Source organism: Procambarus clarkii, chromosome 18, assembly GCF_040958095.1.
Source record: "Procambarus clarkii isolate CNS0578487 chromosome 18, FALCON_Pclarkii_2.0, whole genome shotgun sequence".
Classification (NCBI taxonomy): Eukaryota; Metazoa; Arthropoda; class Malacostraca; order Decapoda; family Cambaridae; genus Procambarus; species Procambarus clarkii.
The window spans coordinates 21,333,528-21,349,927 of NC_091167.1; the positions used below are offsets into that span (position 1 = coordinate 21,333,528).

The following is a 16,400-nucleotide window of genomic DNA, read 5'->3' on the forward strand; positions in this document are numbered from 1 at the left end:
TATTCATTCCTGGCATTCTGGTATCTTCCTCTGCTCTCCAGTGTCCTGTTATTCCTATAGTTTCTCCATGCCCTTTTACTTTGCTGCTTAGCTAGCCTACATCTTTGATTAAACCATGGGTTTCTCATCTTCATTTCTCTGTTTTCCTTTTGGACTGGGACAAACTTTTTTGCTGTGTGTGTGTGTGTGTGGTGTGTGTGTGTGTGTGTGTGTGTGTGTGTGTGTGTGTGTGTGTGTGTGGTGTGTGTGTGTGTGTGTGTGTGTGTGTGTGTGTGTGTGTGTGTGTGTGTGTGTGTGTGTGTGTGGTGTGTGTGTGTGTGTGTGTCGATGTGGGCATGAGATCATAACACTACTAAACAAATATTTTCATTTTTTCCCCCTGGGCAAATGTTTATTTTCTCCCCTTAAACCAAATGTTTCAACACTGTCAAGATCTCGTCGGACCTGTGGCTCAGCCTGCTGGAAGCAAACGTTCAGTACCTGAAGATTACGGTGGACGCCAACAAGAAAGCAGCACTCTTAGTTTCACTGGGTTCCGAAGCATATAGTGTTCTCGGAAATTTGTGTGCACCTGAGCTACCTCATACGAAGACCTATGCAGACCTGATTACCCTTCTTAAATGTCAGTATGTGGTGAAACCATCATATCACAGGAGTTTGATGGATTTCCAGAAGAGGACGAAAAAGCAGCAGGAATCCGTACAGGATTTATTTGCGAAATTGGAAGCTTTGGCTAACCACTGCAACTTCGGAGCACAGTTGGACGGCAGGGTTAGGGACCAGTTGTTCATGGCAGTGGAAAACGAGAATTATTTCCCTAACCTGGTGGCAGAAAATTTGGATCTACAATCGATGACTTCATGGACAGTGCTCGAGAAGATATTGAACCTGGAAAGGGCTTTTGGAAGTATGACTTCTACTCAGGAAATTATGGTCGTACAGGGCCAGACCAGATGTCAACACTGTGGATACAAGCACATAAGTAGCAAGTGCAAGTTTCGTGCCTATATATGCAACTTTTGTAACAAGGAGGGACACTTGCAGAGAGTGTGTAGGGAATATCTGAACAGGAACAACATGGCCTGGGAGAGGAGACGACCAGGGAATGCAGGAAGAAGAGGTAGTGGTACTGTGGTCAAGGCAGTAGAGGAAGGTAACCAGTCTGAAGAAGCTGCTGGTGAGGAAAACCGACTATATTCGGTGAAAGAAAAGGCATGTTCAGTGACGTCATAAGTGGTGAATTTTGTAATTAATGGGAAGTTAGTTCCCTTGGAACTGGACACTGGTGCTGCAGTGTCAACATTGTCTAGAGATTGGGCAGATACCTTGCAGCTGAATGTAAAACCAGGTAAAAAATCATTAAGTGCATATGATAATGTACCGATTAAAGTCTATGGCAAGGTGTCGGCAAAAGTAGGTTATAATGGAAAAGAAATTGTCCAGGATTTTTATGTAGTGGATTCACATAATCCTAGCCTATGTGGTAAGGATTTCATGGAAAAAGTGGGAATTTTCTTGGCGGGCCTAGATGAATTGTTGAGAGTTAAAACAATTAAAAGTGCCGAACAAATGTTAGATAAATATTAAGTGGAGGCAGATAAGCCAATTAATAGCATGGTGGCAAAAATTCACCTGAAAAGTGGGGCTTCACCTAAATTTTTCAAGGCAAGAACAGTGCCGTTTCATTACAAGCAATTGGTAGAATTCGCCCTGGAAAAGCATGTGGCAGAAGGCATCTTAGAGCCAATTACACATAGTGAGTGGGCAGCCAGTATTGTACCAGTGTTGAAGGCAGATCAGAAATCCTTGAGAATCTGTGCAGACTTCAAGGAACTGAACAACCGCATACACTGTGAGAAGTACCCTTTACCTAAGATAGATGAGTTGTTGTCAGTGGTCTGCAAGGGGGCAATTTTTTCTAAGATTGACCTGAAAGATGCTTACTTGCAAATTCCTGTAGAGGAGGAGAGCCAGAAATTGTTAGTGATTAATACCCACAAGGGGTTATTTAAGTATAAAAGACTTCCTTTTGGACTCTCCTCGTCTCCAGCAATTTTTCAGAGATTCATGTCCCAGTTGTTAGTAAACATTGAAGGTGTGGCTAGTTTTTTAGATGACATTATTGTATGTGGGGAGAATGAGGAAGTGCATAATGCTAGATTAGAACAAGTTTTGAATCTTTTGCAAAAGCACAATGTGAAGATTAATAAGGGAAAAACAACGTTGAAGATCAAGGCCATTGAATAAATGGGGTACCATATTTCAGGTAAGGGCTTTACTCCTTCTCACAAAAATGTAGCGGCAATAGTAGATGCCCCAGCCCCAACATCAGTTGGGGAAGTACAGTCTTTTGTTGGGATAGTTACATATTTTTGTAAGTTCGTGAAGAACTTTTCAACAAAATTAGCACCCTTATATGAATTGTGTAAAAAAGGGGCTAGATTTAAGTGGGCAGCAAGAGAGGAAAATGCATTCAGGAATATTAAGCAGGAATTGATCAATTCTCCAGTGCTCACTAATTTTACAGGTAGACTCCCGTTAAAACTGGAGGTAGATGCTTCCCCAGTAGGAGTGGGGTGTGTATTATTACAGGAAGTAGATGGTCAGGATAAAGTATATTTTGCTAGCAAGAAATTATCTCCTGCAGAACAGAATTATTCTCAGTTAGATAAAGAAGCCTTAGCTTTGGTATATGCTGTAAAAAAAACTGAGGTATTTTCTGCTGGGGAAGAAATTTCTTGCTAGAACAGACCATAAGCCCCTGCTAGGATTGTTTGGCAGAGGTAAGCAGATTCCAGTTAATGCCAATGCTGGAATTCAAAGATGGGCATTACTACTCTCGCAGTTTGAGTATGATTTAGAGTTTAAGCCAGGCAAGGATAATGTAGTAGCTGATGCATTAAGTAGATTTCCTGTGACAGAAGAATTAAATTCCAGTATTTCAGTGGAGTATGTTAACCTGGTGGAATCTATGTCTTTTGAGGATATTTCATTCCAGACTATTAGGAAGGCTACTGGTAGAGATCCTAAATTAAGTCTGTTGTTGAAAAATGTCAAATATGGTTGGAATGATAATTTGTTATTGTCAGAGTATGCTGCAGTGAAGGCTGACCTTAGTATTCACCAGGATGTACTCTTGTATAGGAATAGAGTGGTGGTGCCTGGAGAACTGAGATGTAAGATTTTGGAACAGCTGCATGTAGGCCATAATGGCATAAATGCTATGAAAGCAGAAGCTAGAAGTTGGGTTTGGTGGCCAAAAATAGACCAGGATATTGCTGAGGTAACAAAAAATTGTCATATTTGCTTTAAGAATTATCTGAAACCATAGGCCCCAGTACTTTCTTGGCCATGCACTGGAAAACCCTGGTCTAGACTTCATGTAGATTATGCGGGACCTATGGATAACAAATATTACCTGGTGGTGTGGATTCATACACCAAATTTCTGGATGTGCATGTGTGTAATTCCACCACATCATCTGTAACTTGTGAATTACTAAGGAAAACATTTTGTAATTTTGGATTGCCAGATATAATTGTCTCAGACAATGCTCCTTATTTTGTTTCTGTGGAAATGGAGGATTTTTTTTCTCGAAAAAATGGTATTAAACATGTAACACCTGCCCCCTATAATCCTTCTTCAAATGGTCTAGCAGAGAGCAGCGAGATCCTTGAAAGAAGGGTTAAAGCGGTTTACGGAAGGTACTATTAATACAAGGCTTTGTAGATTTTTATATAATCAAAGGAAAACTGTTCATTCTACTACTGGTAAATCTTCTGAATTACTGTTTAATAGACACTTAAAAGTGCACCTGGAAGCAGTAAAGACAGATCCCGATAAAGAAATCGGTAACTAGCTTGGCCAGTCAGTTGGCTCAGGGAGAGGAATTGTTGTTTAATGAGGGGGATGCAGTATATGCAAGGAATTTTGGAAGGACAGTCTTGGGTTGAAGGTAAAATTAGGGAAGTCCTGGGCCGCAGGAATTTCACTGTGCAAGTGCAGAGTTTTGGGAACATTAATTGGAAAAGGCATGCAGATCAGCTCATGCCAAGGTTCACAGGGAATTTTGAAGACCCTTCAGGTGGGGGTGGGGCAACTAGTGATAGCCATCCTTATAATGAAGGGATAGCAGCACCTGCAGGAGACCGGGAGGCAGAGCAAGGGGCAGTAGAGGGTAATGGGGATACAGTTAACCCTATGGACTCTACAAGGAGTAATTCAGAAGAATGTTTCCCAGAAGTAACAGGTCAGGACTCCCAGTTGAGAAAATCAGGAAGAGTTATACGACCGCCTGATAGACTTAACCTGTAGGGATAAAGTTTATTTAAAAGGGGAGGAATGTTGGGAGTGTTGGCATGTATCCACTACATGCTACCTCCTACAGATGTTGGAGGTAGCATGTTTGGAGCAGATGCTCTTTTGTTTATGATCTTATTAATAATATTTCATGTACCTGACATTTGTTTTGTTGTTGTTGTTATTGGCTGAGAATAAAACCATGTGGACGAAGATTGTTTCTATTCAGCCTCAACCATAACACCCTGTAATATGGGAGAACTCGGTGCCCATGCTTAATGCACAGACTTGCTTATAAACCACAAGTTTGAAGTATAGAACTTTAGACACCCACACCCACCAGGGGACTCGAACACTGGCCATCAAGGTGGCAGGTACGCACTTGTATCCGCTACACCGTACATCAGAGCACTTAAAGAAGTGGGAATTTGGGGGTAATTAACCAACCAGAATTGGCTATACTGATGACCCTTCTTGTTCCTGTTCCCGCTTTCGAACAAGCGTTCGAGCATCTGCTGATAGACTGCTTGGGACCCTTGCCCCGGACAAAGAAGGGGAACAACTATTTACTAACAATTATGTGTGCGTCTACGAGGTTTCCAGAAGCGATTCCAGTACGACAGTAAACTTCATGAAGCATTATGGCACATCTCCAACGATTTTTCTCTTGGGTGGGAGTGCCCAAAGAGATTCAGTCCAACTGTGGAAGTGTGTTCCAGTCAAAGTGGTTTAGGCAGACTATTGCGAGCTGGGGATTAGCCCAATTTCGATCTTCGCCCTACAAACCTCAGTCGCAGGGGGCCGATTGAGAGGTCCCACTCGACCTTGAAAAACCATGTTGAGGGCATACTGCACCGAGCAAGGAGCGGAATCGGACAAAGCCGTGTATCCAGCATTATTTGCGATATAGGACTCCATGGTAGAGTCTCTAGGACTCTCACCGTTTCAGCTCGTGAATGGGCATGAGGTATGAAGTCCCTTATCGATGCTGAAGGAACAGCTGACGCCGGGAGAGGCCTTAGTGTCAGTTGAGGAATACATGCGTAAATTCAAGGAATGTCAAGAGAAGGCAAAGAAGTTGGTGACTGAGTACCAGCTTCTGTCCAATAGGACAGCACAGAGGAAGATGTCCGCTTGGTATGATCGGAATGATGTCCTGAGGAAATTCCAGGTGGAAGCTAAGGTAATGATGCTGCTACCCGGAAGGGGTAGGGTGACTGAGTTGCGCTTTGGCGGCCCCTATACAATTGTGAGTCGAATAAGCAAGGTAAATTATGAAGTCAGCAAGCCGGACTGCCTGCGTGCGTTGCAAGTGTGTCGTGTGAACCGTCCGAAGCCGTACTTCCAAGAAGAAGAGGAGACTTCCGTTCAGAAGGAGGCGACATGACCGGAAAAAGAGAAGAGAATAGTCATGTGTGTGAAACTGAGTCAAGAGTTACCAAGAGTTACCTGTTAACTGGTAAATTTTTTACACTCGAGAACACGCACAAAAATTTCTTAAAACACTTTTCATAAAGATTAATAAAATGTACATAAATAAGTAATACAGTACATATTCATATTATACCAATATTAAAAATATTCTAAATTTCTACACAAGTTAAAGTGAAAAAAAATAAGCTACACAATTTTTATACCAGGTTACACCAACAGGCTATCCACTTTTATTAGGCTTTCGATCAGGCTGCTCAATATGTAAGGTGCTCTCGGACAGGCTACCCAATTGTATCACGGCCTGTGTCTTACTGATGTTATCAGTAGTGATACGTTTTTGTTGTCATAGAGAGCTAGTGAGAATTTGGTGGTGGTGGCCCTTACAAGATTGTCTAGGGAGTATAAGGAGTAAGGGAAACAGCCTAGTACACAAGATAACAAACGCAGTGTTCCCACAGGACTATTATGTTATGAGAAAAGAGAGGGAAGAAAGAGGTGGGGGTGGTGTAGCTCTGCTGGTAAGAAAAGGCTGGTATTTTGAGGAGATGGATATTCAGGGCTGTGAAGGTTTCAGTGACAACATAGCAGGTACCGTAACAAATGGAGGGAAAAAATTATAGTCGTAGTCATATATAATCCACCACCAAATGACAGAAGACCTAGACAGGAATATGATAGAAACAACATGGCCACCATTAACATAATAGAATGAGCAGCTTCTGTTGCTAGCAGGAATGGATCTGGACTACTAATTATGAGAGACTTCAACCATGGGAAGATAGATTGGAAGAACAGAGACCCGCATGGAGGACCAGAAACATGGAGAGCTAAGCTGCTGGACGTGGCAACAAGAAACTTTCTAAGCCAGCACATCAAAGAACCAACAAGAATGAGAGGAGAAGATGAACCAGCAATGCTTGATTTGATATTTACCCTAAATGAGTGGGATATAAGGGAAGTTAAGATGGAAGCGCCCTTGGGAATGAGTGACCACAGTGTATTGAACTTTGAGTACCTGGTAGAGCTAATAATTATCTCCCCCAAAAAAGAACTAGGAATCAAAAGGCTGGCATACCGAAAGGGGAATTATGAACAGATGAGAAGTTTCCTAAGGGAAATACCTTGGGACACAGACCTAAGAGATAAGTCTGTACAGGGTATGATGGACTATGTTACCCAAAAGTGTCAGGAGGCAGTAAACAGGTTCATCCCGGCCTAAAGGGAAAAATCCGAGAAGCAACAGAAGAATCCATGGTATAATAGGGCATGTATGGAAGCGAAGAAACTGAACAAAAGGGCGTGGAGGAACTTCCGGAATAACAGAACACCAGAAAGCAGAGATAAGAGAGAACCAGGAATGAGTACGTCAGGGTGAGAAGAGAAGCAGAGAAAAGTTTTGAAAATTATATAGCAAACAAAGCCAAGACCGAACCAAAGCTACTCCACAGTCACATCAGAAGGAAAACAACAGTGAAAGAACAGGTATTGAAACTTAGAATAGGCGAGGACAGGTATACAGAGAATGACAGAGAGGTGTGTGAAGAACTCAACAAGAGGTTCCAGGAGGTCTTCACAATAGAACAAGGTGAGGTCACTGTGCTAGGAGAAAGGGAGGTAAACCAGGCGGCCTTGGAAGAGTTCGAAATTACGAGAGAGGAGGTCAAGAGACACCTGCTGGATCTGGATGTTAGAAAGGCTGTTGGTCCAGACGGGATCTCACCATGGATACTGAAAGAGTGTGCAGATGCACTTTGCTTGCCACTCTCCATAGTGTATAGTAAGTCACTGGAGACGGGAGACCTACCAGAAATATGGAAGACGGCGAATGTGGTCCCAATATACAAAAAGGACGACAGGCAAGAGGCACTGAACTACAGGCCAGTGTCCTTGACTTGTATACCATGCAAGGTGATGGAGAAGATCGTGAGAAAAAACCTGGTAACACATCTGGAGAGAAGGTACTTCGTGACAAATTGCCAACATGGGTTCAGGGAGGGTAAATCTTGCCTTACAGGCTTGATAGAATTCTACGATTAGGTGACAAAGATTAAGCAAGAAAGCGAGGGCTGGGCGGACTGCATTTTCTTGGATTGTCGGAAAGCCTTTGACACAGTACCGCATAAGAGGCTGGTACATAAGCTGGAGAGACAGGCAGGTGTAGCTGGTAAGGTGCTCCAGTGGATAAGGGAGTACCTAAGCAATAGGAAGCAGAGAGTTACGGTGAGGGGTGAGACCTCCGATTGGCGTGAAGTCACCAGTGGAGTCCCACAGGGCTCTGTACTCGGCCCTATCTTGTTTCTGATATATGTAAATGATCTCCCGGAGGCTGTTTGAGGCTTTGAGGTAAATGATCTCCTGTTTGAGGCTTCAAGAAGACCTAGACATTAGCTGACATCGTCACTTTCCCCTTACCTACAAACTTATAATGTAAATTTCTCCCTTATCAGGCCACATATACCAAAAGATTCCCTGCATCTCAGAGAATCAGTAAAGAAATCAATGTTGTTATGGTGCCCTCACGGATATAGGGTGAGGGAGACCGTAACAACAACTTGTTCATCTCCCTTCGACTGCTGCAATAAACATGTTGATTGTCTGGTGGTGTTTAGGCCCAGTCATTGCAAGAGAACGAAAAAAAAATATAAGTGAAATTACGTGGGTGTGAGTCTGCGCTGTGGTGGATGTGGACCCGCGCTCCGGTGGATGTGGACCCGCGCTCCGGTGGATGTGGACCCGCTCTCCGGTGGATGTGGACCCGCTCTCCGGTGGATGTGGACCCGCGCTCCTGTGGATGTGGACCCGCGCTCCGATGGATGTGGACCCGCGCTCCGGTGGATGTGGACCCGCGCTCCTGTGGATGTGGACCCGCGCTCCGATGGATGTGGACCCGCGCTCCGGTGGATGTGGACCCGCGCTCCGGTGGATGTGGACCCGCGCTCCTGTGGATGTGGACCCGCGCTCCTGTGGATGTGGACCCGCGCTCCGGTGGATGTGGACCCGCACTCCGGTGGATGTGGACCCGCGCTACGGTGGGTGTGAGCCCGCGCTACGGTGGGTGTGAGCCCGCGCTACGGTGGGTGTGAATCCGCGCTACGGTGGGTGTGAACCCGCGCTTCGGTGGGTGTGAGCCCACGCTACGGTGGGTGTGAGCCCGCGCTACGGTGGGTGTGAGCCCGCGCTCCGGTGGGTGTAAACCCGGGCTTCGGTGGGTGTGAACCCGTGCTACGGTGGGGGTGAATCAGCGGTTCGGTGGGTGTGAACCCGCGTTCAAATGCGAGAGCCACGCTCTGCACACGCGGGAGAGCCACGCTCTGCGCACGCGGAAGAGCCACGCTCGACACACGCGTGAGAGCCACGCTCGACACACACGTGAGAGCCACGCTCGACAGACGCACGAGAGCCACGCTCGACACACGCACGAGAGCCACGCTCGAGACACGCGTGAGAGCCATGCTCTACACACGCACCTGAGCCACGCTCTACATACGCGGCCAAGCCACGCTCTACATACGCCCGCGAGCCACGCTCTACACATGCGCGTGAGCCACGCTCTACACACGCGTGTGAGCCACGCTCTGCACACGCGCGCGAGCCACGCTCTGCACACGCGTGCAAAGCCACGCTCTGCACACGCGGGCTCACACCCACCGGACCGCCGTTTCACACACACCGGAGCACGGGCTCACACCCACCGGAGCGCGGACTCACACCCACTGGAGCGCGGACTCACACCCACCGGAGCGCGGACTCACACCCACCGGAGCGCGGACTCACACCCACCGGAGCGCGGACTCACACCCACCGGAGCGCGGACTCACACCCACCGGAGCGCGGACTCACACCCACCGGAGCGCGGACTCACACACACCGGAGCGCGGATTCACAGCCACCGGAGCGCGGATTCACAGCCACCGGAGCGCGGACTCACACACACCGGAGCGAGGACTCACAACCACTGGAGCTCGGACTCACATCCAATGGAGCGTGGTTCTCTCCCGCTGTGTGGTTCTGCCCTGGAGTATGGTTCTCCTTCGTAGTGGAGCGCAGACCTTCCCTGGAACGTGGTCCTTTCCCTGAGCCCTGCTCTCTCCTGGAGAGCACCTTCTGGGAGGCTCAGAAGGTGTATTTCTTTATCGTAGGCGTGACAAATTTCGTTGTGTCCCAGACGACTTCCATGACCTTGGACACGGCGTCGGACACGGCGTCGGACACATTATCCGAAAAATTGTCAGCCATGTCAGCCAAGTCGTATTTGACATCATCCATTTTCAGTTTAAAATCCATCATCTGGTCGGAATTCGTCAATTTCTCCATCAACTCAGGAATTCCTTCTTTGACGCCCGCGACTGCGTCAGAACCCACGACGGAGTTCCTGAAGCCTACGAGGCGTTCTTTCACTCCCACGAAAGTGTCTTTGATACTCTCGACAACCTCCGTGGCTGAGAGTGGCTGCTGCCAGGCGGGATGTGCCGTCGTGGGCTGATGGTGGTTAGTCGCCGGGGCCCACATCTCCTGGGGCTCAGTTGTCATCCGCTGGGTCCTTTTCCTAACCCCCAGGGACTCGTTCCTCAACTCCGGGGACCCGTTCCATACCCCCAGGAGCTCGTTCCTCACCTCCGGGGGCTCGTTCCTCACCTCCGGGGGCTCGTTCATCCACCCCAGGGGCTCGTTCATCCACCCCAGGGGCTCGTTCATCAGCCCCTGGGGCTCGTTCATCAGCCCCAGAGGTTCGTTCATCAGCCCCAGGGGCTCGTTCATCACCCCCAGAGGCTCGTTCATCACCCCCAGGGGGTGAGGAATTTCTTTGTGGTCGAACCCTTGGAAGAACACACCCATGGGTGCCTTCTTCACCTCCGGAAGCTTGTTCCTCACCTCCGGGGGCTCGTTCCTCACCTCAGTTGGCTCGTTCATCACCCCCGAGGGCCCGATCCTCACCCCCAGGGGCTTCACTCTCCGGGGCCCGTTCCTCATCCTCTGGGGCCCGCTCTTCACCTGCTGGGACCCGGTCGTCGTACCCTGGGGCCAGTTCCTCTCCCCCAGGGGCTCGTTCTTCAACCCCAGGGGGTGACGAATTTCTTTGTGGTCGAACCCTTGAAAGAACGCACCTAGGGGCTCGTTCTTCACCCCCAGGGGCTCGTTTTCTTTGTGGTCGAACCCCTGGAAGAACGCACCCAGGGGCTCCTTCTTCACCCCCAGGGGCTCCTTCTTCACCCCCAGGGGCTCCTTCTTCACCCCCAGGGGCTCCTTCTTCACCCCCAGGGGCTCCTTCTTCACCCCCAAGGGGTGACGAATTTCTTTGAGGTCGAACCCCTGGAAGAACGCACCCAGGGGCTCGTTCCTCACCTCCGGGGGCTCGATCTTCACCCCCAAGGTCCTCACCCTCTTGGGCCTGTTCTTCACCCTCTGGGACCCGCTCTTCGCCCCCTGGGGCCAGTTGCTCACCCCTGGGGCTAGAGAGTTCATACTTGCAGTAGACTCATTTGCTGTCTCAACCCGTGGCAGGAGCTGCTGCTCCTGGTGGGGCGTGAGGTCCTGGTTTTCCTGCAGTGTGAGGTCCTGGTCCTCCAGGTGGGGTGTGAGGTCCTGGTCCTCCTGGTGGGGTGTGAGGTCCTGGTCCTCCTGCAGTGTGAGGTCCTGGTCCTCCAGGTGGGGTGTGAGGTCCTGGTCCTCCTGGTGGGGTGTGAGGTCCTGGTCCTCCTGCAGTGTGAGGTCCTGGTCCTCCTGCAGTGTGAGGTCTTGGTCCTCCTGCAGTGTGAGGTCGTGGTCCTCCAGGTGGGGTGTGAGGTCCTGGTCCTCCTGCAGTGTGAGGTCCTGGTCCTCCAGGTGGGGTGTGAGGTCCTGGTCCTCCTGGTGGGGTGTGAGGTCCTGGTCCTCCTGCAGTGTGAGGTCCTGGTCCTCCTGCAGTGTGAGGTCTTGGTCCTCCTGCAGTGTGAGGTCGTGGTCCTCCAGGTGGGGTGTGAGGTCCTGGTCCTCCTGCAGTGTGAGGTCCTGGTCCTCCTGCAGTGTGAGGTCCTGGTCCTCCTGCAGTGTGAGGTCCTGGTCCTCCTGCAGTGGGAGGTCCTGGTAGAGTGGGAGGTCCTGGTGGGGGGTGAGGTCCTGGTCCTCCTGCACTGGAAGGTCCTGGTGGGGGGTGAGGTCCTGGTCCTCCTGCACTGGAAGGTCCTGGTGGGGGGAGAGGTCCTGGTCCTCCTGCAGTGTGAGGTCCTGGTCCTCCTGCAGTGTGAGGTCCTGGTCCTCCAGGTGGGGTGTGAGGTCCTGGTCCTCCTGGTGGGGTGTGAGGTCCTGGTCCTCCTGGTGGGGTGTGAGGTCCTGGTCCTCCTGCAGTGTGAGGTCCTGGTCCTCCTGCAGTGTGAGGTCTTGGTCCTCCTGCAGTGTGAGGTCGTGGTCCTCCAGGTGGGGTGTGAGGTCCTGGTCCTCCTGCAGTGTGAGGTCCTGGTCCTCCTGCAGTGTGAGGTCCTGGTCCTCCTGCAGTGGGAGGTCCTGGTGGAGTGGGAGGTCCTGGTGGGGGGTGAGGTCCTGGTCCTCCTGCACTGGGAGGTCCTGGTGGGAGGTGAGGTCCTGGTCCTCCTGCAGTGTGAGGTCCTGGTCCTCCTGCAGTGTGAGGTCCTGGTCCTCCTGCAGTGTGAGGTCCTGGTCCTCCTGCAGTGTGAGGTCCTGGTCCTCCTGCAGTGTGAGGTTCTGGTCCTCCTGCAGTGTGAGGTGCTGGTCCTCCTGCAGTGTGAGGTCCTGGTGGAGTGGGAGGTCCTGGTCCTCCTGCAGTGGGAGGTCCTGGTGGGGGGTGAGTTCCTGGTTCTCCTGCAGTGTGAGGTCCTGGTCCTCCTGCAGTGTGAGGTCCTGGTCCTCCTGCAGTGGGAGGTCCTGGTCCTCCTGCAGTGGGAGGTCCTGGTCTTCCTGCAGTGGGAGGTCCTGGTGGGGGGTGAGGTCCTGGTCCTCCTGCAGTGGGAGGTCCTGGTGGAGTGTGAGGTCCTGGTCCTCCTGCAGTGGGAGGTCCTGGTCCTCCTGCAGTGGGAGGTCCTGGTCCTCCTGCAGTGGGAGGTCCTGGTCCTCCTGCAGTGGGAGGTCCTGGTGGGGGGTGAGGTCCTGGTCCTCCTCCAGTGGGAGGTCCGGGTCCTCCTCCAGTGGGAGGTCCTGGTCCTCCTGCAGTGGGAGGTCCTGGTGGGGAGTGAGGTCCTGGTCCTCATGCTGTGGGAGGTCCTGGTGGAGTGGGAGATCCTGGTGGTGTGTGAGGTCCTGGTGGGGGGTGAGGTCCTGGTCCTCCTGCAGTGGGAGGTCCTGGTGGAGTGTGAGGTCCTGGTCCTCCTGCAGTGGGAGGTCCTGGTGGAGTGTGAGGTCTTGGTGGGGAGTGAGGTCCTGGTCCTCCTGCAGTGGGAGGTCCTGGTGGTATGAGAGGTCCTGGTCCTCCTGCAGTGGGAGGTCCTGGTGGAGTGTGAGGTCCTGGTGGGGAGTGAGGTCCTGGTCCTCCTGCAGTGGGAGGTCCTGGTGGAGTGTGAGGTCCTGGTGGAGTGTGAGGTCCTGGTCCTCCTGCAGTGGGAGGTCCTGGTGGTGTGTGAAGTCCTGGTCCTCCTGCAGTGGGAGGTCCTGGTGGAGTGTGAGGTCCTGGTCCTCCTGCAGTGGAAGGTCCTGGTGGAGTGGGAGGTCCTGGTGGTGTGTGAGGTCCTGGTGGGGAGTGAGGTCCTGATCCTCCTGCACTGGGAGGTCCTGGTGGGGGGTGAGGTCCTGGTCCTCCTGCAGTGGGAGGTCCTGGTGGAGTGTGAGGTCCTGGTCCTCCTGCTGTGGGAGGTCCTGGTGGAGTGTGAGGTCCTGGTCCTCCTGCTGTGGGAGGTCCTGGTGGGGGGTGAGGTCCTGGTCCTCCTGCTGTGGGAGGTCCTGGTCCTCCTGCTGTGGGAGGTCCTGGTGGGGGGTGAGGTCCTGGTCCTCCTGCAGTGGAAGGTCCTGGTGGGGGGTGAGGTCCTGGTTCTCCTGGTGGGGCGTGAGGTCCTGGTGCTCCGGCAGCGTCAGGTCCTGGGGGGACTGGTCTTCAGCCGGCTTCGTGCCGCAGCTGCAGTCATAAATGAAATCTTTGAGCCAATTGAAGAACCTTTTGCCAGCACTACGACCCATTTCTACAAGGAGAAAAACAAATTTCAAAAAACGAATTTTAGTGAAATTTGTGTTTAGTGTCGGGGAAAAAAATATAAAAAATTGCTTTATAGGTACAAAGGGGGATGTTGGGGTAGTATTTCCACCCAACATACATGAGTCAGTATTTCCATGTACTATATGAGTGAGTATATGGCTCACATGTACTCACTCGTATGTTTGGTGGTCTGTGCTTCTGGGTGGGTGTGTGTTTGTACATGTTAGAGTATGTTTGGGACTATTGATGTGTGTGTGTGTATTTACCTAGTTGTACTCACCTAGTTGTGTCTGCTGGATCGAGCATTGACTCTTGGATCCCGCCTTTCGAGCATCGGTTGTTTACAGCAATGACTCCTGTCCCATTTCCCTATCATACCTGGTTTTAAAATTATGAATAGTATTTGCTTCCACAACCTGTTCCTGAAGTGCATTCCATTTTCCCACTACTCTCACGCTAAAAGAAAACTTCCTAACATCTCTGTGACTCATCTGAGTTTCAAGCTTCCATCCATGTCCCCTCGTTCTGTTACTATTCCTTGTGAACATTTCGTCTATGTCCACTCTGTCAATCCGTCTGAGTATCTTATACGTTCCTATCATGTCCCCCCTCTCCCTACTTCTTTCTAGTGTCGTAAGGCACAGTTCCCTCAGGCGCTCCTCATACCCCATCCCTCGTAGCTCTTGGACGAGTCTCGTTGCAAACCTCTGAGCCTTTTCCAGTTTCATTATATGCTTCTTCAGATGGGGACTCCATGATGAGGCAGCATACTCTAAGACTGGCCTCACGTAGGCAGTGTAAAGCGCCCTAAATGCCTCCTTACTTAGGTTTCTGAAGGATGTTCTAACTTTGGCCAGTGTAGAGTACGCTGCTTTCGTTATCCTATTTATATGTGCCTCAGGAGATAGATTAGGTGTTACGTCCACCCCCAGGTCTCTTTCACGCGTCGTCACAGGTAGGCTGTTCCCCTTCATTGTGTACTGTCCCTTTGGTCTCCTATCTCCTAGTCCCATTTCCATAACTTTACATTTGCTCGTGTTGAATTCCAGTAGCCTTTTCTCTGACCATCTCTGCAACCTGTTCAGGTCCTCTTGGAGGATCCTGCAATCCTCATCTGTCACAACTCTTCTCATCAACTTTGCGTCATCCGCAAACATCGACATGTAGGACTCTAAGCCTGTAAACATGTCGTTAACATATACATGAAATAGAATTGGTCCCAGCACCGATCCTTGTGGTATTCCACTTGTTAATGTTCGCCAGTCCGACTTCTCGCCCCTTACCGTAACTCTTTGGCTCCTTCCTGTTAGGTAGTTCCTTATCCATGCTAGGACCTTTCCCCCCACCCCTGCCTGCCTCTCGAGCTTGAACAGCAGTCTCATGTGCGGTACTATATCAAAGGCTTTTTGGCAGTCCAGAAATATGCAGTCTGCCCAACCATCTCTGTCCTGTCTTATCCTCATTATTTTATAATAGAATTCCAGAAGGTTTGTTAGGCACGATTTCCCCTGTCCAGAACCCATGTTGATGTTTGTTCACAAACCTAATGTTCTCCAGGTGTGCAACCAGTCGTAGCCTAATTATTCTTTCCAGTATTTTACAGGGGATGCTTGTCAGTGATACAGGTCTATAGTTAAGTGCCTCCTCCCTATCACCTTTCTTGAAGATCGGCACGACATTTGCCTTCTTCCAGCAACTGGGCAATTCTCCTGACATAAGTGACTCATTAAAGATCAACCAATAACTGATAACAACCTGATAACTTGATAACTTGAAGTTGTGCCATGAAATAATACAGAAGCAGCTCAATGACAAATTTAACAAAGTTGTAACAAATGATAACCCAAAGGAAGGACACTACCTGCCTCATCATCCTGTAAAGAAGAATTCTGCTACTACCCCACTACGGATAGTATTTAATTGCAGTGCTAAGATGGGACAGAATAGTGTTTCGTTAAATGATTGCCTTCAAACTGGCCCTAGCCTAACACAAAGGCTTGATGACGTACTGTTAAAGTTTCGTATAGGGACTTATGCATATACGGCCGACATTAGCAAGGCATTCCTTAGGGTAGGTCTTCAAGAAGATGACCGGAACTACACAAAGTTCCTATGGATTAAGGATCCTAACGATCCGAACAGTGAAATAATCACTTATCGGTTTGCGTCTGTTTTGTTCGGGGCCACGTCCTCCCCATTTCTGCTTCAAGCTACCTTGGATACGCACTTGAAGAAGTCCAATAGCCCGAACAAGACGGAAATTAGCGAAAACCTGTATGTGGATAATTTTCAAGGAACAACCAACAGTGAAAGTAAGCTGTTGGACATATACCATGAGGCCAATCGAGAATTAATGGGAGCCAATATGCCTCTCCAGTCTTGGGTCTCTAACAATGACAAATTAAAACAACTGATCGCAACTGAATTTCCCGACTACCAAGTACCCGAGATGACAAAGTTACTAGGTGTCCAATGGAACACGACAACCGATCAGCTGACAATCAAGTCAGTGGAGACAGATACCACTAACTTAACAATGAGAAAATTGCTA

The 16,400-nt window shown here is 49.9% G+C and overlaps 1 protein-coding gene across 1 annotated transcript in view; it reads left to right on the plus strand.

Moving 5' to 3' along the window:
• The window catches only part of LOC138365994 (uncharacterized), a 23,738-nt gene extending 9,970 nt beyond the window's left edge, over positions 1-13,768 (plus strand). The window contains exon 3 of the mRNA XM_069326712.1: positions 13,663-13,768. The gene's annotated coding sequence lies outside the window, so the exon portion shown is untranslated. The remainder of the gene's footprint in view (positions 1-13,662) is intronic.
• Positions 13,769-16,400: the final 2,632 nt, after the last annotated feature.